This window comes from Protopterus annectens, chromosome 7.part0 (genome assembly GCF_019279795.1).
Source record: "Protopterus annectens isolate FY-2018-M chromosome 7.part0, PAN1.0, whole genome shotgun sequence".
Taxonomy (NCBI): Eukaryota; Metazoa; Chordata; order Ceratodontiformes; family Protopteridae; genus Protopterus; species Protopterus annectens.
In genome coordinates this window covers 1092222051-1092243902 of record NC_056739.1, presented here as the reverse complement: position 1 = coordinate 1092243902, position 21852 = coordinate 1092222051, and the positions used below count along the sequence as shown (strand labels likewise).

The window sequence follows — 21852 nt, the reverse complement described above, 5'->3', positions numbered from 1 at the left end:
ATGGGCATGTGCCGACATGGCATCCAGGAACTGGTAGAGTACCCTGGATGCTAATGCCTGTGAGATCCCCATCATATCTTCAGTTGGCCTTTGGAAGGTACCTGTAGCTAGTTTTCTTAGGCTTAAACATACCATGGTATCCACTGGGATGGGTTCCCCTCTGTTAGTTCTGTGTGTCAGGTGTGGCCGGCACAGCTCAACAATTTGCTGTAAGAGGTCCCTGTCCACCCTAGAGTGCTCCACTATCTCCAGCTCATGTAGCCCCTGGTAGGTTACCCTGGGTCTGAACACTCTTCTCCATCTCCTCACTGTGGGTTGGTCGACAGCATTCACATCCTCACCACCCTCAACCTCTTCCTCATGTTGTTGTGTGATAGCTATTGCAGCCCCTATCATTTTATTGTTTTGTTTGTTAAAACTTTCCTGCTTGTATACACTGGTGGTGTGGAGTATGGGAAAAAACAGAGGGAAAGTTGTTTGCATAGTTTATAGTAGTGTTCTGGGCTGGGCTGGTCTGCTGAATTTGTAATTGGCTGATTCTGATACATTTCACCTGTCAGCTATGCTAGTTTGCCTAGATTACCTTCCTACTGTTGTTTTCCCTTCCCATTGCCTTCCTGTTTAAGCCTGGGGGTGCGCCGCACAAACAGAGTGCTCAAATGTGCACAGAGCTGCTATTTCCTGGTTTACTTTTTTTTCCCTTTAAAACTTGGTGCGCGGCACTCACACCTGCTTAGGTAATGTAAAGAGTGCTAGGCAACCTCAGACACACACCCTTGCTTAGCTGTGCTAAGCTTGAAGCAAACCCGAGCCACAGGGCTCTAATCCGCTTACAGTATGCCTGACACACCCCCTATGATGTCAGCTAACTCCTAGGCTTGCACCAAGCTATTCCTGCTCTTACACTGTTAGGATCTGACTAGCATGCTGGAGAAATCTGGGATTCACTATCATTCCCCTCATTTGCATAGGATTGCCTGCTAATGCATAGTTACATGTCCCACACTGAGCCTCCCCCTTAGCAACCAATATTCATTGACCATGATGTCTTCTGCCTGCCATTGAGTATAATTGCAAAACAGTGATTTTAGTTAGAATGCTTATTTTAGGTTTATTTTCTTATTTTCCCCCCGATCCCATTTGCGCGCCACTGCCCTATGCTTAAACAGCCGAGATCGGCTAAAAAAAAATAAAAGTTGATTTTTTTTCCAAGTGTTTCCCATGCCAATGGCCTTATAGTTGGCCATTGGCATGCTTTATACATGATATCCACCCTTTATTTGGAGCTGTCATGGCCCCGTTTTGTAATTTGCAGAAACGTACTCCGTTACTGGCAGATTACATTTATGCAGATTACAGTATTCCTGCATGGCCGGTTTACAGCTTTCTGGATCGCAAATTCACCTCATTTGCATGGATTTCTCCTGCAAATGGGGTAATTTGCATACAGGGGTTGAGTCCGTGCAGGACTAGTGCAGGAGCTCTTGTGCACACCCCTACAGGTTATTCCTGGATTGCATGGCAGACATATTGCCTGCTGGAGCTCCTGCACTAATCCTGCATGCCATGCAAGGCTTGCAGAATCCGGGGGATAGTGTCAGTCTTGCTCACCATGGTAAGTGCCAAAACATATAGGTTAGTATCCATGTTGTTAGCAACATGATAAACCTGCTTCAAAATCATGTAACAACATTGTACAGACATAGAAAAGCCATGTGAGCAGAAAGCCAGTAGTGTTCACTGAGTTATTAAAATTCCATAAGACAGATCTTCTTAGAAATAAAAGTCCTCCTTGGTATAATGCTGAAGTGTGTAGGCTAACATGACTTTTTTAATCACCTTTATTGAATTATCACTTGTGACAAAGGCAAACTTACATTTATTTAAAAGTAAACAAACCATATTAACAAGTTCACAATTATAAACGTTATACATCACATATATTGTTATGGGATCCATACGGATCACCAAACGGCAACATAACCGAAACAGATTCGGCTGGGCATACTTGCGCGAAAGTGCTTTTCACTGAAAGGCACTTTCGCGTAAGTATACCTGTTGCGGAGATCGCACTACAGTGGGGATAAGGGAAAATTCCCTTTTCCCCACTGTAGTGCAACCTCGGAGTGAGAATATTTAAGTAGGGGGTGTGTGGGTGGTGCAGGGGGGCTTGCCCCCCTGCAGAAATGCAAAAGTAATGTTTTATTTTTTTTTAAACACACCTTAACTAAAGCATTTTTTCGGTGAAAGCGCTTTCATTAAAGTGTGTTCGGTGATTGTGGATTCGCACTATTGAACTTTCGTTCAATAGTCCTAGATCCATTGTTATATATCATATAATCAAGGCAACACTACATAAATTGTTCAATTCTTTACTTCTCTTAAACCTCATGCCTCCTCCAAAACATTTTCTGCATGTATTGTTTCCACAATTTCCATTTTTCTATTTATTCCTACTCTTTTCTAAAGATCCCACTTCCTGTTTTTTTATCTTTGTTACAATATTCACCACTTCAATATAGTTGGTTAAGATTTTCATTTCTATTTTGTAGTAACTGCTTTTTTGGCAGCCACCAGAATTGAATGTAACAGGGTTTTACTATGTCTAGGCAATTCAATTCTTACACCCCAGCTCAAAAAATTATTTCCTTAGTTACACTCGTTTGCTCACCCAGTATTCTTGACAGAGGACTCCTTAGGGAATTTTTAAAGTCTGTCAACCCATTACACTCTGAGAACATATGATTCCAGGTACCTCTTTCTTACCCATTACACCACCAAACATTTACTATCTACCTGAGGAAAAATTCTTTAGAGTCTACTTGGGGTCGAAAAATATCTATGCAAACACTTCCAGGCAATAATCCTAAATCCTCCAGATTTTCTTGCATATTTGGGAGCCACACAAATGTATTTTCATTGTTTCTTAGTGCATTGTATGTTTAGTTATTTATTTACATTTGTTTACTGGGAAATTCCAGCTGGACGCAGGTCCTTTTTCAGCGGATGCCCGGGGAGAAAAGCTCCACATCACGTACATGATGAATGGAGATACAAAGTTGCAGCAATAGTAAACAACATTACAGGTTGTTGGCTTTAATAAAATAATAAGATATTGATTATCAACAGTATATTCAGTAAATGTTGCAAGTTAATAGTTTCTTGTTGTTTATAATATTAGTAACAAAGTTGTCAGACAAGATGTTAAAGTATGTAAAGAGAACTAGCTATTTCTGACTGTGATTAGTAGTGGCGGTAGTATAGTTGGGTTAAGAGTCTAGGTGGGGGGGAGGTAAGGGTGGGGGTGTTAGTCTGGATTAGAACAAGGACAAAGCCAGTGCAAATTTAAGTGTAATTTGAGTGCAGTCTTGAAAAGGCTGCTGGAAGGTAGAGTAGTTATAGAGGGTGGAAGATTGTTCTAAAGTTTAGATTTGGTACATGAAAATATGGCTTCTCCTGCTGAGTTTTTGGGTTTGATAACAGTGAGTTGATTTTTGTTGCTTGATCTTAGGGGCCTAGTGTGGTGACAGGGTTGCAGAAGGGTTTGAAGGGAAGGGATGTTAAGGGGGTGGTTAATACATTTATGAGCGAGGGTGAGTTGATTAAAGTGAAGGAGTTGTGGGAGTTCTAGCCAGTTTAGTTCTTTAAGGGGGATACAATGATGGCTGCGGTAGGAGGTTCCAGTGGCAGATTTAGCAGTTTTGTTGTAACAAGCATCCAGCTTGTATAGGTCTTTCTGTTTAAGGTTGGTAAGTATGGGGGATGCCTAGAGTAGGGTTGGAGATTAGCTGGGAATTGACTATGGAGATTCTAGCCACCTTGGTTAGGAATTGGTGGCTTTGATATAATGCATCAAGTTTTCTGTGAACTTTTGTTATTGTGAGAGATATGTGGGTGTCAAATCTAAGTTTGTTGTCTATTTCCACACCAAGTAATTTTGTGTGTTCTGATGGAGAGATGATGGTATTGTCTTTGGCAAGAATGTTGAAGTGGGTGGTGTTTTGGGTGGCTTTGGAAGGTTTGAACAGGAGAAGTTTTGTCTTACTTGGGTTGAGTAGGAGCTGAGGATTGGATAGCCAGCTTTCTACACAAGAGAATGATTCCTGTGTGATTTGTTATAGTTCTGGTAGAGTGGGGGCAGAGCAGATGAGAGTAGAGTCATCTACGTACTGTATAAGAGATGCTTGTGTGGTGGCAGTATGTAGGTTGTTAGTGAAAAGTAAGTATAGCAGAGGGCCAAGGATAGGCTCTTGGGGAACTCCGAGAGTAACTGGGAGGTGAGGTGATATGTTATCGTCCCAGATTACTGATTGCTGGCATCCGTGTAGATAGCTGTGGAACCAGTTGTAGGCTGATTGGAAGAAGGAGAGGTTGGGGAGAGTAGAGAGTAGTAGCTCATGAGATACCATGTCAAAGGTCTTTGAGAGATCTAGAAATACAGCAGTAGAGAAGAGGCCATTGTTTTTGTAATGAAGTATAGTGTTGGTGAAGGAGGGCAGAGTGGAGGTAGTGCTGTGATATGGCCTGAAACCATGTTGGGTTTTGGAGAGGAGATTATTAGCTAGGCAGTAGTTGGAGACCAGGGTGTTGATACATTTTTCAAGTATCTTGGAGAGAGGGGAGAGGATAGCAATGGGGCGGTAATTGGAGAGGTCAGTGGAGGGGGTGCCTTTGTGGAGGGGAATGATGTGGGATAATTTCCATATTGAGGGAACATAGCCCTCTGTTATGGAATGGTTTATTAGAATTGAAATTGGGTAGGTTAGTGTATCAGCTGCAATTTTCAAGTATTCAAAGGGGAGGTTGTCAGCTGCGAATTTGGTGGGTTTTAGTTTTGACAATAGTCTTTTTATGTTGGAGCTAGGTACTGAGGTGAAGAAGAAAAGAGGAGTGGGGGGTTTAGGGTTAGGAGTTGGGGCGGCGGTTGTAAGGAAGTGTTTTAGAGATGTTATAGTTTCAGTTAAGTGTTTGTTGAGGGATTCAGCAATACTGCTGGAGGAGGGGGGAGTGGACGGCTGGGGGGTATCAACCTTCCCTGGTTGGAGGATAGTGTTAATAGTGGACCAGAATTGCTTAGGGTTGTGGTTGGTAGAGTTTAGGGTGGATTTATAGTAGAGGGATTTGTCTAATTTTATATGCTTTTTGGCTTTATTGTGCAGTTCAAGGAATGATTGCCTATCTGAGGTATTTTTTGTTAGTCGCCAGTGCTCCCAGGTCTTATCTCTGGATTTCATTAGGGTTCTGGTGGTCGTTTGTAACCATGGGGCACACCTGGATCTGCCTTTGGCATTTCTTACAGGAGCATGGGTGTTTAGGATGCAGAGGAAGGTACTGTTGAAGAAGTGGACAGCCTCATCTAGGTTGAGGTATTTTAGTGGTGACCAGTTATTTTTTTGCAGGGAGGAGATGAAGGAGTTGGGGTTGAAGTTGGACTTGTTCCATATTTGCCTGTGGATAATGGGCTTCAGACTGTTTGTGTGGTGCCGAATTAGGAAAGTGGGGGAGTGGTCACTAAGACTATCGGGTAAGCAGCCTGCTAGGTAAGAGTGAGGGGCTTTGTTGACTAGGATCCAGTCAAGTAAGGTATGATTGTTAGGGTTTTTGTTGATTCAGGTAGGGGATTGAATGAGTTGAGTGAACCCATGGAAATCAAGGTGAATGGCTGGGAGACTGTTATTACAGGATAGCCAGCTGATGTTAAAGTCACCGAGAATGATGGTTTCCTGGGGTAGAGATAGAGCAGCCCAGCTCAGGAGGCGGAGGAGGAGCCCTGGTGGGAAACAGCATCCAATGATATTGATTGTTTTGTTTGGGTTTAGTTTGAGATTGGCATAAAGGATTTCTTCATTGTTGTGGTGAGGGGCAGATGTGTTCAGGAGTTGAATATTGAGGTGCTGTTTAAATATCAATGCTACACCACCTCCTTTTTTGGACAATCTGTCTATGCGAAGGATGCTGTATTCAGGTGGAAGTATTTCCTCACTTTTGATGTGAGGTTTGAGCCAGGTTTCAGTTAGGAAGAGAATATCTGGGGAATATATGCTTATGCTGGCGTGTAGTTCTTGGATTGTATTGCATATGCTTTTGATATTTAGGGACATTATAAGTAGGTCTGTTGTTTTCGTGTTGGCTAGGAGTTGAGCTGTGGGGGAGGGGGGGTTGCTTGGACTAGGGTTTGTGGTTGGGCTGGATTTGGGAGGACCAGGGTTTGGATGGATGTCTCCAGCGAGGGCTAGTTTATAGAGGGTGTTTAGGATATGTTTTATATACATATATATTCCCAGTACTTTCTGTCCTTTTCTGTTTGATTCCTATAGTTATCATCCAATATTTTAAATACCTTACTAATTATCCTTTTTTAACAGAAGCTTCTGTTCTCGATTCAATTAAAAACTTAAAGAATGCAGGTCTTTCACTTAGCGTTCCCCTATCTCTTTCACTTTGTCTGTACTCTAAGATCAATTCCTGATAGGGAAGGCAATCACTAGCCTGCAATCCAAATGTCTTCTTGGCCTCATCTCAGTCTATTAACGTTCTCTCTCTAATTATTGGTCCCAATTCCTTGGTTCCTTTGACAGCTTCCTCTAGTAAATTCTAGACTCTTCTTGCCTATTCTCTGTACCCCCAGTTACAGTCATCCCTACCAGCAGAACCTTATTTCCCCATTTCAATGTTGGCTTAGTTCTTACTATATTTTCTGCTAGTTTGTGAATATAATATTCTGTATGACTGTTGTTATTCTCCTTAAGGATCTGGGTCCAACATCACTTTATTTTCTTATTTCTTGAATTACCTCCCTGCTTTATCATCATTTCTTTCCACTTTGAATTGTAGCTTTCTGCCTAAGTTATGACTTAATTGTGCTCTAAAATATCCCTTCAAATCAGGTAATCCTAAACCTTCTTGCTCTATTGGGAGGATCAACTTAACCCACTCTACTCTTTCTCTCTTCCCCTTCCAAATAATATCCTTCAACTCTTTATTAATTAATATTCCCAATTTCTCATCTGGTTGATAAAAATATGCCTGACCTATGTATAGAATTAAAGGGACTAAAATAATTTTTACTGTTTGCATCTTGCTAGCCATATCCATAGGCAATAGCTTCTAGTTTCTCAGTTTTTGTATTATCTTTTGTTTAGTCTCTTCAAACATATTCTTAACTGCTAAGCACAAAACAAGGATAAAAACCACACCGGAACTACGAAGACAGGACCCAGCAATCGCAATGGATAAAAAATAAAAGCAAATAACACACACCACCATGCGCTGGGTCTGACGGCTGATAAAATACAAAGTCCAAATTCCACGAATACAACAATGCAGGAAAACAGTTCAAAAACGACCAACAACTGCAGTACAAAGACCAAGCAGTTTAATGATATAAAAACTGTTAGCGCTTTCACCCGTAGGCTTCTTCAGACAGTTACAAAAGAAAAACATGCCATCCCCATTTTAAATACTAGAGCACCGCTGTTAATAGGTCAAATCCAAACACATGTCAAGTGCTATTTACTATGCATTTAAAAAGCTGCTCAGTATATGGTAAGAAAACAATACACATTAAATTTAACAAGGCTAACAAGTGCTAAACATTAAAAATTAAAAATAAAAATAAAATCATTTAAAACATTTAAAACATTTAAGAAAACTGTCACATAGAGAGCATTTGTACATACCATAATTAAAAATATTATGGTCTAAAACATCTCCTATTCTTTAGTGCAGGTTAATATAACACCTGTACTGCACTGCAGTTGTTGGTCGTTTTTGAACTGTTTTCCTGCATTGTTGTATTCGTGGAATTTGGACTTTGTATTTTATCAGCCGTCAGACCCAGCGCATGGTGGTGTGTGTTATATTCTTAACTGCCACAAAAGAATACTTTTTAATCCATACTCCTAAATACTTCATTTTATCATGTCCCCATAAATATGGGTATTGCTGAACCAATTAATGTGTGGATACATAGTTTACAGTTAAAACCTTTGTTTTACCTTCATTAATTTTATATCCTGAAAAGATTTGAAACTGTATCAAGATGTTCCACATAACTGAGATATCCTTTTGTGGTTCAGTCAGGGACAAAATAATATCATCTGCAAATAAACCCAACTTTTCTTGAATACCTTATGAATTATATCTTCGAATTTCTACTCCATTATTTTCTTTGCCAATAGTTCTAAATATAATGCAAATAACAAAGTGGAAAGAGGACACCCCTGCCTGGTTACTCTGTTTAGGCACAACTTATCAGAGAGGAACCCTCATATATCCTTCTAATATGCCTTCTTGTATCAGAAAATGCAAATGCTTCCATTACCCTACTCATAAAATTCCAACTTACTCTATGAAATGATTTCTCTACATCAAGATCTACCAATAACAGTAGTATTTTCTTACATCATGCTTCTCCCTGGATCATCATTGCTCTGTTAGTGTTGTCAACTGTTTGCCTCCCCTCCACAAAACTACACGGGTCCATATCTATCTACTTTAGCATCACCTTTGCCATTCTTTTAGCCATTATAATGGGCCTATATGAAGCTGTATCAGATGGGTCCTATCTATCTTTAGGTATTACGTCCACCACAGCTTTTTTCCAAGATGCTGGTGACTCCCATCCTGTTAAAACACAGTTAGACAAGATCTCCCAGATATTTATAACTTTCTTCCCTTCTAGCTTCCAAACTTCCGCAGGAATAGCATCTATTCCTAGAGACATTCCTGTAGATTGGTTATGCATCACCATTTTCATCTCTTCTCCTCCTGTCTTAACTGTTAGTTGTTGAGCCTTATCTACCTCTAACCCTGGCATATTTAAGTCTTCTATAAATATTTCCATTTGTGCTTTTTCTTGATTTCCCCACATTTCTGTTTTCTACAAATCTTCATAAAATTTCAGAAACATTTCTAATATCTTTACAGGATCTCTGATTACTTTCCAGGCTAACAGAACATTCTGATTTTGATGAGGGACTGGCTTTAGGATTAAGGGACAGATTTGTGCAGTGCATACATTATACAAGTATTCTAAAAGCCTCTTACTAGAAAAAAAAATGTTATTATTAGATCATGCTCTAAACAATACAATGTCATTGGAAATATCTGCTAAAGATGCAAGTGAAATATAGAGTAGAGTACATATCTAATAATGTGTCAGAAAGATACAGAAATACATAGTTAATAAGGTCTCTGTATGATATATTAAAAGGGACACATAGTTTTTTTGTGGCAAGATGTCAAAGAAACTTAGTAATTGTTGGTTTAAATAAAAATATTATACAAAATGTCACATGAAAGCCATACTTATGTATGCAATAAAAGGGTGGCAAAAAGATTGTCAGTGGTGAATACAGATACATGAAAACATAAGCTGAGCTTCAAACGAGGATAAGATGTCAGGTACATACAGTAATACTAATTCAAGAACATGGAAATGTGATATAGAGTCTAACAGAGGTGAGTTAATATGTTTGGAATTACAGAATGTTACTGAAAATGACTTCAGAACCGTAGGGCTCATTTCTGAAATAGCAGAGGTAAGGTTAAGAATGGAGTTAGATACAGGGGTAGTATTGTCCATAATATATATATATATATATATATATATATATATATATATATATATATATATATATATTACTAATTATAAGAATTATCCCAATGATACCAGTGAAAGAAACAGTAATACATTTAAAGGCATGTATAAGTGAGAATGTGTCCTCTGAGGATAAACGTCTTTGAGACAGTGACTTTTAATGCTAAAATACAGATGTTAGACTTGTATATGCTGAACAGGAATGGGCCAACAATATTTCGCCAATAGACATGGAAATTCAGAATGCCAGCCATCCATTTAGATGTTGCTTGTGTCATCTCGCAAAATGGATGGAGCAAAGCTACAGCTGAAAAGAGACCACAGTAGCTGGCAGTTGCAAATTGAGTTTTTTACTAAAAAAGTAAATCCTTAATGGGCATGAAGTGAAGGACTGAAGTAGAACAAATGGCAGATAACTCATAAAGCTCTTATACTGTCATATGCAGTTAGGCGCAGGGTGCATTTAGAACTGTAAAGGCTGGAAAGTGCAGAAACATAACCAAGACTGGAATGAAATTAGTAGACCACACATGTAGTGCTTGTAATGAAGTTGGGAAAACAGGAGTTGTAAATAGTTTTGGATATTCTAAAGCTAATGTAAATCTACTGCAGCAAACTGTGTATTAGGTATTAGCATAGAGAGATACAATATTTGCATCTCTAACAGGAGGAAAACTTTGTACTAAAACTGACCTAGCACAAGCTTCATGCAAATGGAAGTGAAAGAACCTTCCAGTTTGTTCTTGATTATTAATGGACACAAAGGGTTGCTCCATTATAGCATGTTGAGAAGTGTCTGCAACAGCTGCCTGGCTAAAAGTACTGGACAAAGTATCACAGAGAACTAGTAATCCCATACAAGCTATGCACCAGCATGTTAGCGATGTTTATGAAGGGCACCAAGAGACTACAAAAATGAAGTCCTTTGCATGTGTTGTCTTATGACAACCACTTTTCCATTGATGATATACTTGTAACAGATACACATGCTGAAGGCAACTTAAGTAATCTACTCAAGTACTAGGTATACTGAAGGAGTAAGGGATTCAAGCTACAATGATAAATGTGAGTTTTTCAAGGAGAACATTTCTATTTCTGGGCAGATATTAAGAAGGATGAATTACAGAAACTACCAGGTAAGCCAGAGGCTGTGATAACATTTCCTAGGTCTCAGAATATGTTAGAACTGAGGGCATGTCAAGGACTGGTAAACTACTACCACAGATTTCTTTGAGACCTAATCCACTGAATTCTTGTTGCAGACTATGTCTAGCTTGAACTAGTTAAGACATCTGAGAATGTTCTTTTGAGGAAACCCAAAAAACTGCAACATACATATGTACTGTTTACCCACTTTGAGTCTTCCATGCCCTTTAGACTGGCATGTCATACTTTATTTAATGGGCCTGGCAAAATTTCATAGTACATGTTCCAGGATGATATAAAGAAACCCAGTGCATTTTTTCTTATGATCACTGACAGGAGATGAATGCAGTCATTCATTCATTCATTCTTTCTCAGATTACAAGTTAAGTCATTTCATGGTCATAGGTGACCCAGACCCTAGATTGGCACTCACTAGGTACAAGACAGGGAAGCTAGTATAATTATTCCCAAAGTGACAAGGAAACCCTTAGTCTGGTCTGGGAAGTGAAGACATTTCACCAATATTTTTTACTGAAAAAAAGATTGACATTGGTAATTGATTATCAGCACTTCACGCCCAGTTTTATCCCAATAAAGGCAGTGCCATTAATGATATCTGTACACTTTCAGCATTGGGAACCATCTTAGGATTATATTCCTATGACAATATTAAAAGGAGCAGTTCAGCGTGGTAATGATGATGGACTGCCACGTTTACTGATGGGAATGGTGATGGACTGCCACAGTTACTGATGGTATTGGTGATGGACTGCCACAGTTACTGATGATAATGGTGATGGACTGTCACAGTTACTGATGGTAATGGTGATGGACTGTAACATTTACTGACAGCAATGGTGATGGACTGCCACAGTTACTGATGGCAATGGTGATGGACTGCCACATCTACTCATGGTATTGGTGATGGACTGCCACGTTTACTGATGGGAATGGTGATGGACTGCCACAGTTACTGATGGTATTAGTGATGGACTGCCACAGTTACTGACAGTAATGGTGATGGACTGCTACATTTACTGATGGTGATGGTGATGGACTGCCACATTTACTCACGGTATTGGTGATGGACTGCTACATTTACTGATGGTAATGGTGACCTGATGGACTGCCACATTTACTGACGGTAATGGTGGTGGACGGTCACATTCACTGAATGAGAAGGCTGAAGGGACAGTGTTCATTACTCCATTGGATGTGCATTATGCAGAATATTTTTTTTCTTAATTTATTTCATGTATTATGCAGAATCCTTGAATATTTACCACTGTCAAATGTGTTAATCAAAGAGAAACCAGAAGTGACCTACTGAACAGTAAAAAGATGTGCTAAGCTTTTGTAGCTGGAAAATGCCAAACGTTTGTATGTCAGTATACTGTACTACATGGGTTCCAAGTAGTAATTCCACCTAACCTATGCAGCATGTCTACCTCTTCAGAAGTTCCACAAAGGACTGTAAAATGAATTCCTTTGCATGTCGTGTCATATGATAGTCATGTATGGACAATTAAACTGAAGCATTAGCAAGAACTTGCACAGGATGCCATAGCTCCTAAAAACACAATCACAGGTACACTTGCACCCTGGAAATGGCTGTTAGTGCCTTGGTAGTATAATGACATTAACTTTGCAGGATCGTTCATTAACTCTATATTCCTAATTGTTGCTGATTTATGCTTTAACTGACCTGAGTCATTTATATGAAATCCACTACCTCTGAGAAAACTATTTCACTATTACAAATAAAGCTTGCAAGAAACAGCATGCCTGAATAGAATGCACAGAGTAAATAAGCCACAGTTTATACCTGAACATTTTGGAATGCTTGTAAGGCAAAACGGCACAAACCATGTTACAACTGCTCATTATCTTTATGTTCGGTAGTTTAACCAGTAGTACACTCACCTTTGGTGACACAAGATCAGAAGGCTGGGGATTCATCCCCACGCATAATATTTAGATTTATTTTCCACTACTGACACAGCAGTACAGCTTTGGGGCGGGGGGATGCACTGATGAGAATGCCTTCCTTCATATGACACATTTAAACACAGGTCCATTTTGCCTGACTTGGTGATAACTTAGTTGGATGCAAAAGACTCCAAGGTGAAGAGTAAAGGTACTTAACATATTTATAGCACTAGAAATCACACACACACACACACACACACACACACACACACACACACACACACACACACACACACACACACACACACACACACACACACACACATACACACACACATATATCTTCTATGGCAAGGTGACCTATCTCCATGCCTTCCTTTATTCATTGGTGTCCCCAAAGGATCTATCTTGGGCCCTCTCCTTTTCTCGCTCTTCACTAATAATCTACACACAGCTACTTCACATGGTTCTATAATACAGCATGCAGATGATTCAACACTTATCTGTGCCACCACTTCTCTATCAGCTCTACATTCTCAAACACAGGAATATTTCACTTCTGTTGAAACATGGTTAGCCAATGCCCATCTAATCCTGAACCCAAACAAAACTAAATTATTAGTCTTCCAACCTAACAAGACACCTATCTCATGCCCACCATTTAACATAATAGCCAAATACAATGCTGTCATCTCCCTGACACCCCATACAAAGCTTCTTGGAGTAGAAATAGACAATACCCTAAAACTTGACTTATATGTCTCCCTAACAATAAAAAAGTCCGTAAGAAACTTGCAAGTCTATATAGGCACAAAAGGTTCCTGACCAAAAAGGCCAAAATTACATTAGCACAAACTCATCTGCTCTCCACTCTGCTATATGCCTTTCTAATTTTAACTAATCTTAGGAAAACTGACTTATCTAAGCTAGAAGCATGTTATAATAAAATTGCTAAGTTTGCATCTGGCTGCCCATATAGAGCACATCTTTGTACAGCTTTAAGGATACTAGACTGGCTTGAGCTTCCCAACATTATTCTTTACAACTAACTCTCTCTAACTCACAAAATTGTAACATAACCAACCAGAACCCCTGCACTACAAAATCGCATCCTTCCTTACAGTTCCAGCAGACCACTTTTCTCTAACAATAAGAACTTACTCACTGTCTCCAAGGCCAACAACACTGCAGGAGAATCTTTATTTTCCAGCTACATATCTTGTATATGGAATTCCCTTCCTAAACCATTCTCTCAATCTCATCCACTAACCACTTTAAGCCATCCCTTAAAGCTTATCAAAAAAATAAGTGGCTATGTTCCTGTACTAACCCCTCATGAATGCTCTGATACATCACAGCATACCCCAACCATATCCAACTTCTTCCCCGGTGTTTAATCCTTTATTTCTACCAACCTGTCTTAACCTTATATCTTGACATAAGTCATATTTTACAAATAGTACTAGCTATGTTCAAAGCCTAGGTTTTGTTGTCAAGATGCAACAAATTTGTATTTTCTTATGTATACTACATTTTGTTTACTTTATATTTTATTGATTATTGTAATGTGTGCATTAAAATTTACTGTTACTCATGGAGCTTTTCTCCCTGGCCCTCAGTCGGACTTTCCTGGTAAACAAATGTTAAAATCATCATCGTCTTTCAGCTGTTCCCATTAGGGGTCGCCACAGCAGATCATCTGTTTCCATTTCTTCCTGTCCTCTGCATCCTGCTCATTCACACCAACCGCCTGCATGTCCTCTCTCACCACATCCATAAACCTCATCTTAGGCCTTCCTCTTTTCCTCTTACCTGGTAGCTCCATCCTTAGCATCCTTTTCCCAATATACCCAGCATCCCTCCTCAGCACATGTCCAAACCAACGCAATCTCACCTCTCTTGCTTTGTCTCCAAACTGTCCAACCTGAGCTGACCCTCTAATATACTGATTCCTAATCCTGTCCATCCTAGTCACACCCAGTGCAAATCTTAACATCTTTCACTCTGCCACATCCAGCTCTGACTCCTTTTCGACAATGTTACCATCTCCAACCCATATAACATAGCTGGTCTCACTACCCTCTTGTAGACCTTCCCTTTCACTCTTATTGGTACCCGTCTGTCACAAATCACTCCTGACACTCTTCTCCACCCATTCCACCCTGCCTGTACTCTCTTCTTCACCTCTCTTCCACACTCACCATTACTCTGAACTGTTGATCCCAAGTACTTAAACTCATCCACCTTTACCAACTCTACTCCCTGCATCCTCAACATTTCTCTACCCTCCCTCTCATTTACACACATATATTCTGTTTTAGCCCTGCTGACCTTCATTCCTCTCCTCTCTAAAGCATATCTCCACCTCTCCAGAGTCTCCTCAACCTGGTCCCTACTCTCACTACATATCACAATGTCATCTGCAAACATCATAATCCATGGGGCCTCCTGTCTAATCTCATCTATCAATCTGTCCATCACCACTGCAAATAAGAAAGGGCTCAGAGCTGATCCTTGATGTAATCCCACCTCCACCTTAAAAGTATCTGTCACTCCCACCGCAGTCCTCACCGATGTCACACTAGCCTTGTACATATTCTGTACCACTCTTACATACTTCTCTGCCACTCCCGACTTCCTCATACAATACCACAACTCCTCTCTAGGCACCCTGTCATATGCTTTCTCTAAGTCCACAAAGACACAATGCAACTCCTTCTGACCTTCTCTGTATTTCTCCAACAACACTCTCAGAGCAAATATTGCATCTATAGTGCTCTTTCCTGGCATGAAACCATACTGCTGATCACTAATCATCACCTCCCTTCTTAACCTAGCTTCCACTACTCTTTCCCATAACTTCAAGCTGTGACTGATCAATTTTATCCCTCTGTAGTTACTGCAGCTCTGCACATCACCCTTATTCTTAAAGATGGGTACCAAAACACTTTTTCTCCACTCCTCAGGCATCCTCTGACTTTCCAAAATTTCATTAAACAATCTGGTTAAAAATTCCACTGCCATTTCTCCTAAGCACCTCCATGCTTCCACTGGTATGTCATCTGGGCCAACAGCCTTTCCATAAACAAATGTTAAAATAAATGAATAAAATATCTATCTATCTATCTATCTATCTATCTATCTATCTATCTATCTATCTATCTATCTATCTTTCTATCTATCTATCTATCTATCTATCTATCTTTCTATCTATCTATACATGGGTCCCTATCGGATTACTGAAGTTTCAAAATGTATGGAAATATTTAAGAATGACATTAAGGCCATGGTTCCTGATCATTTGCTGTTACAAGATAAAACAGCTAATTTTACTTTTGAATATCAAAATACAATACATGTAAATTGCTCCTAAAATGAGAACCTGCATCGCCTTAATAAAATTAAATGTCAGGCGACAAGAAGTTAGTGAATGTGAATGACAAATCACCCTGAAGTTTTATGACCAGCATGGGCTAAGACATAACTACAGAACTAGCAAGTGGCAGACAGAAAAAATGTCTCAAGACCAATAACTCCAATATATGTAGTTGTTGTGGGAGATGATACATGGAGAAGATGCACAGATTGAAAGTGAGGTGTCTGGCTACCTGCAAGCCATACTAGTAAGATGATATTTGACCAGTGGCATACTACCAAAAGGATGGATGGCTGGGGCCTTACCCTAACTGTAAACGATGACACAAGCCATCTCCCCAAAAAATGAATGACCACTGTCAAACTCCTGACTTACATTACATTACATCAGAACGGGTTTATGCAACACCCAAGAGTGTCAGATGAACAGTCTTACGTACTACAATCCCAGATGGAAGTCAGCGTTATGGTGGCAAATGTACTATTTTCAGCCGTGATACGAAGTCAACTGGAGCCCCTGAGACATTATCCAGAATGCCGAGGAAACCCATGCAAAGACTCTTGTTGTGGAGCATGGTATTTAAAAACAAACAGTTACTATGGCAATTACAAAATGGCTCTGTGGTGCAGAGAGATGAAGCCCTGACTATGAGCCAGGTTTGAATGGCAGTTCAGGTGATGGAAGGGTTGACTGGGGGGTAGGACTTAAGCAGTGAATCTGTACTCACCCATCCTGGAGGTACAGTTGTAGTACTGTCAGGGAGAAAATTATGATTAAATGACACCCTTGGCATAGCAATGCACCAGGCCAACTAAACCATAAGAGGATCCCTTTACTTAAACATGTCTCCCCAATTACCAAAAATGATGTTCAAATTTCCCAATGTCTAAACTAGTTTGTTTTGCGTGTTTATAGTGATCACAGAGATCTGCATTTAATTAAGATGTATTTTTGTTTCAAAAGGTTATAGCAAAAATATTGAGGGCCATTTGCTAAACAAAACAAAAAGCCTTTATAATGAAAGCAGACTCAACATGAGCACCAGTAAAATCCTATTCACTTGAAACTGACATTTATTTAAAGTATACCTGACAAGCCATTAAACTAAAATAAACTTTATTAGTCTGCTTTTTAAATTCCAGCTGGCCTAGACCATGACAAGTATTCCTACAGCTACCAGAGAATCATGTAATTACAAAGTTTGAGCATATAGAAACTCCCCAAATCTACAGCAGGTGTTGGGGAATGGAATGCTTCCCAGGACAAAAATAATTCAAATGAAATTGTGCTTTCTAGTAATTTTAGCATGCAAGAACTGTCTTAATGAAACAAAGAAATATAGGTAGTATTCTTTTGCTTTCAAAGAATGGATATTTGTTTGGTAGTTAATTATTATCATATATACTCAGATATTTACTTGAGCACTTATCACCACATTACAGACTTTTACATAGGGAAAACTATCAAGGAAATAGGTCCATAGGTTCATAGGAAGTAACTAGGCTAGCAGCCCTAGAGCCTTTATAAGACTAGCCATGTTAATCCCAGGTTGCTCCAATTGTCCTTGGTTAGATAGATGTACTTACTTTACAGAGCAACACTGACTACCCCTGTCCACGAGGGACATGGTGCCACCCCTGGAGTGAATTTGTGGTCACCCATCCATTTGTCCAGGCTGCGCTTTAATAGGGTCATTGAGAACTTCTGCTTCACATGAATTGGAAGTTTATTCCAGAACAGCAGCAATCTCTGGGAGACATACCTGTCTCTCCAGAATGTTCTGTTAATGTCACAGACATGGTTGATGTCCCTAAAGGTAGTAGCTCTAGTACCATTTGATTTGTGGATGTGCAGCATTTCCATCAGGTCAGGGTCAGAGACTGCCCTGTAGGCCAGGCACAAGCCATCTCTCAGTAGCCTATATGCTATAGAGTACAGTGACAAGGCTTTCAGTCTATACATGAAGGTCATGGTTTGGTGGTCCTGTATCTTCTTAGTGAGAAATCTCTGTGGTCTCTCCAGTTGCTGCAGGTGTCTGGTGAGATACATGCAGAAGGGAGCACTGTACTCTATTAATGGTCTGATTAGGGTTGAGTAAAGTGTGGTTATAACATCCATAGACCTGGATGCAATGCCTTTACTTATGCAATGCGCAATGTAGAAGGCTTTCCTTACCACCCTGGAAACCTGGTGGTCAAAGTTTAGATTGTTGTCGACCTGTGTTCCCAGGTCTTGCACCACTGGATCTAAACTTAGAGCGGTGCTGTCAATATTGTAATTAGTAGGGAATTCTGCTTTGCTAAATGGGATAATAGTGCACTTTTTTACGTTTTGTTTTAGACCGTGACTTTGGCAACACTTATTTGTTTGTGTTAGCCCCTCCTGTAATATGTTAGCATCAATGGGGGACTCAGTGATTGCACCTAGTTTACAATCACTTCTGAGAAATAGATTACAAATAGTAAAGGGCCAGTACAGATCCTTGCAGTACACCACTGGAGACAGGTTTACTGATAGAGGTGGAGTCACCAACTTTGACAGTATGTGTTCTGTTGGTGAGCCAATTAGCTACCTATCTAGTGATGTAAGGGTTAATACCTAGCTGGGAGACTTTTTAATGACTTCTGAGTGGGGTATTGTGTTAAAGGCTTTGGCTAGGTCCAGATAGGCAGTATCTTACCTTCATCAAAGGCTTTGGTGACTTTCTCGAAGAAGTCTACCAAGCTCAATAAGCGTGATGTACCCTTAACAAAGCCAAACTGGGTTGGGTCTAGAGTTTGAAGGTCACGTATGTCTTTGTCAATAAGGTCTATGATGATCCTTTCCATGGCCTTGCAGATGAGGCTGGTTAGACTAAGGGTCTATAGTTTCCAGGGTCAGTTGATAGCTCCCCCATTTTGCTGGTACAAAGCCAGTTGTAAGGCTATGGTTAAAGAGAACGGAAAGTGGGTCAGCTAGGTCCTGTTTTAGATTGCTTAGTAAGCAACCTGGGATGTTATTTGGTCCCACTGAGGACGTGTTTTTGACCATGGAGAGTACAGATATGACTTGATCTCTAGAGATACTAGAACTGGTGTCCGGTATGCTTTGGATATGGCCTACAGGGCAGTCTTTTCTGAAAAATTAAACATAAAAGTAAGGACAGGTTATGTCCATTCAAACTAATATCTTGCATTCCTCCTAGAAGCCTATTTACCTAAATTAGGCAAAAGGGGAGTAGACACTGTCAGTGTACATAGACATTGACCCATGCTTCCCTTACTCAAATTATGAGGTTCTATAAGTTTGCTACAGGTGAAAATACTGTAAAGATTCCACAGATCCACAGATGGGATTAGAAGTTGACAGAATTGATATTCATGCTCACAGAAGATAAAATACCTTCACTAGCTATGAAAATGAGAGGTGTAAACTATTAGCAAGTGCCCTAGGATTTGAGCTCACACACACACACACACACACACACACACACACACACACACACACACACACACACACACACACACACACACACACACACACACACCAACAGTAACACAAAATATCCTTTCCCTAGAGAATTGTGTATAAAATGTATATGAATTTTAGTTTTGATACAGGGACATGTTGGTGCCCATTTATTCCTAGCTGTGATTTCACTTGCAAAGTGATGATAAGTTATATAATACACCCTCCTCCCAGTAGAAGCTAGTTATAATGTTATAGTACAGAATTTCAGACTGTGCCAGTACCGTTATGATTTTGTATAGTAAGTGTAAACTTAGGAAAAAACAAAACATGCGTATTTGTTGTAAAATGAATTTGAAGACATTTTAGTGAGAATGCTGTGAAATTATAATAATGTAAGACTTGGAAAGTCAGGCCATGACTTATGTCTTTACATTTGCAAAGTAAACAAACATTAGTTTTGGCTGTTTGCTCTCACAGTTTGTCACAGTTAAACATGCTATTCTGATAGGGCAAACCATCTTTATGAGCAAAAGCCAAGATAATAGGTTATTCACACATATCTTACCAACCTCTAACACAATCAATGACTGTGATAAAATGACAGGAGGGCCTGCCCACATTCATCCACTGGCTGCATCCATATCCACCAGCTTTAGCTACATTATTGACTGTGTATAGCTAAAACATCTGATAGTGATTAATGGCTACAGTAATGCATTCAGCTTGTTTAACACAAACACAAAGAAGCCCAGCTGAGCCAGATCAATGACAGTTTAACTGTGATCAAACAATAGTAGGAATCAGTCACTATTATCCACAGTCTACCTCTGTAGTCATCAGTTATAGCTGATTTACTGTTCATCATGATAACAGCATGTACCAATCATTTTCATCCACAGACATCCACCACACAAACCAATTACAGCTGTTTAATTGACTGTGTAAAACTCATATATCTGATTGTGATGACATAGTATTATTAATAATAATAATATATTTCAGTTTGCCTCATGCAAACAAACAGTAACACTGCCAGACTAGATCAATGCATTTAGCTGTGATTAAATGACAGCAGGGGTTGTCACTTTTATATGTACGCTGTCTCAGTACCCACCCACTATAGCCACATTATTCACTGTGTATATATCATGAATCGGGCTATGATAAAGTAAGTAATGAGCACAGTAATGTATGTCAACTTTTTTCACTCAGACACACTCTACCCTGCTAAGCTAGATAAAAATGCAAAATATTAGGATATCACAGCAGTTGATTTTACACTGATAAAACATTTACATAGCTACGAAGACTGCAGTAGCTATTTTACCTCCACAAATACTCACTTTCCTGTGATTCTGTAATAAAGTTGCTCAGATACACAGTATGTTTTTTAAAAAATGTATATGACCCACATATGTTTAATCAAAGGCCTATAAAATAAATGTGTATACAAAATTATCCATAAAAGGGAGACTCAACAGTGTTATGGTTCTTTATGAGCATTGTGGTAACATTCCTGTATTGTCCTGTGTTTGCACAAGTATACATATGCCACCTTATCACCTATTTTTTCATTTATTAATAAAACTCATAAGCACAATAGAACTTAAATGCAATGCATATACCTTATGAAAATCAAATTACTATTGACAAAAATATATTTCATGGAATGCTTTATTTCACTTGTATAGCCACAGTAAAATCTTCCTTACGCTTGCTAAATTCACTTCTGTGAAAATGTGTATATGTTTCAGAGGTCTACTAGAGTGAATACATTATTATCCTTCACCTTACTGCTAGAAACAACAAAATTCATCCAGAAAAGTGCTCTGTCACTTGTCGTAGGGATGCCTTTTGTTATTCATCTGACTGTATTCAGCTCGCAGTGAAAACAGATTCAACAATGGAACAACTTTTGGAAATAATAGTTGATATGAATATCTTTGTTTTAACTAACCCAGTGAACAAAAGATAAATAAATACAAAAATAAATAAAAACTAAACCCTATTTTCCTGATGTCCATAGTAACATTTTTAAACAACTTGTTGCTGTCAGACACATAAACTGTCTCACTGATAACCATCATGATCGCTTTAATAGCGAGTGACAGAAAGTAAGAAAATTGCCTTATGCATTCACTCTTCCTTCGGCTTTCAGCATAGTTGCTTGGTGTTTTTTTCCAAGTAATGGTAACTCTCATTTAAAAAAATTTGAAACAACTACCTGAGTCCACTGTGATTGTCAGTAATGGTAGTATAGGCATTACTAACGTTGCTGAAACTTTATGCAGCCAGGGGAAAAGTGATTCAATAGTAGTCAGCTTTTTGGTTATGTGATTCATAAAGAAGT

At 39.3% G+C, this 21852-nt stretch overlaps 1 protein-coding gene across 4 annotated transcripts in view; it reads right to left on the bottom strand.

Annotated features, from left to right (window-relative positions):
- The window catches only part of CORO2B (coronin 2B), a 1242233-nt gene that overhangs the window by 367056 nt on the left and 853325 nt on the right, over positions 1-21852 (bottom strand). The window lies entirely within an intron of this gene.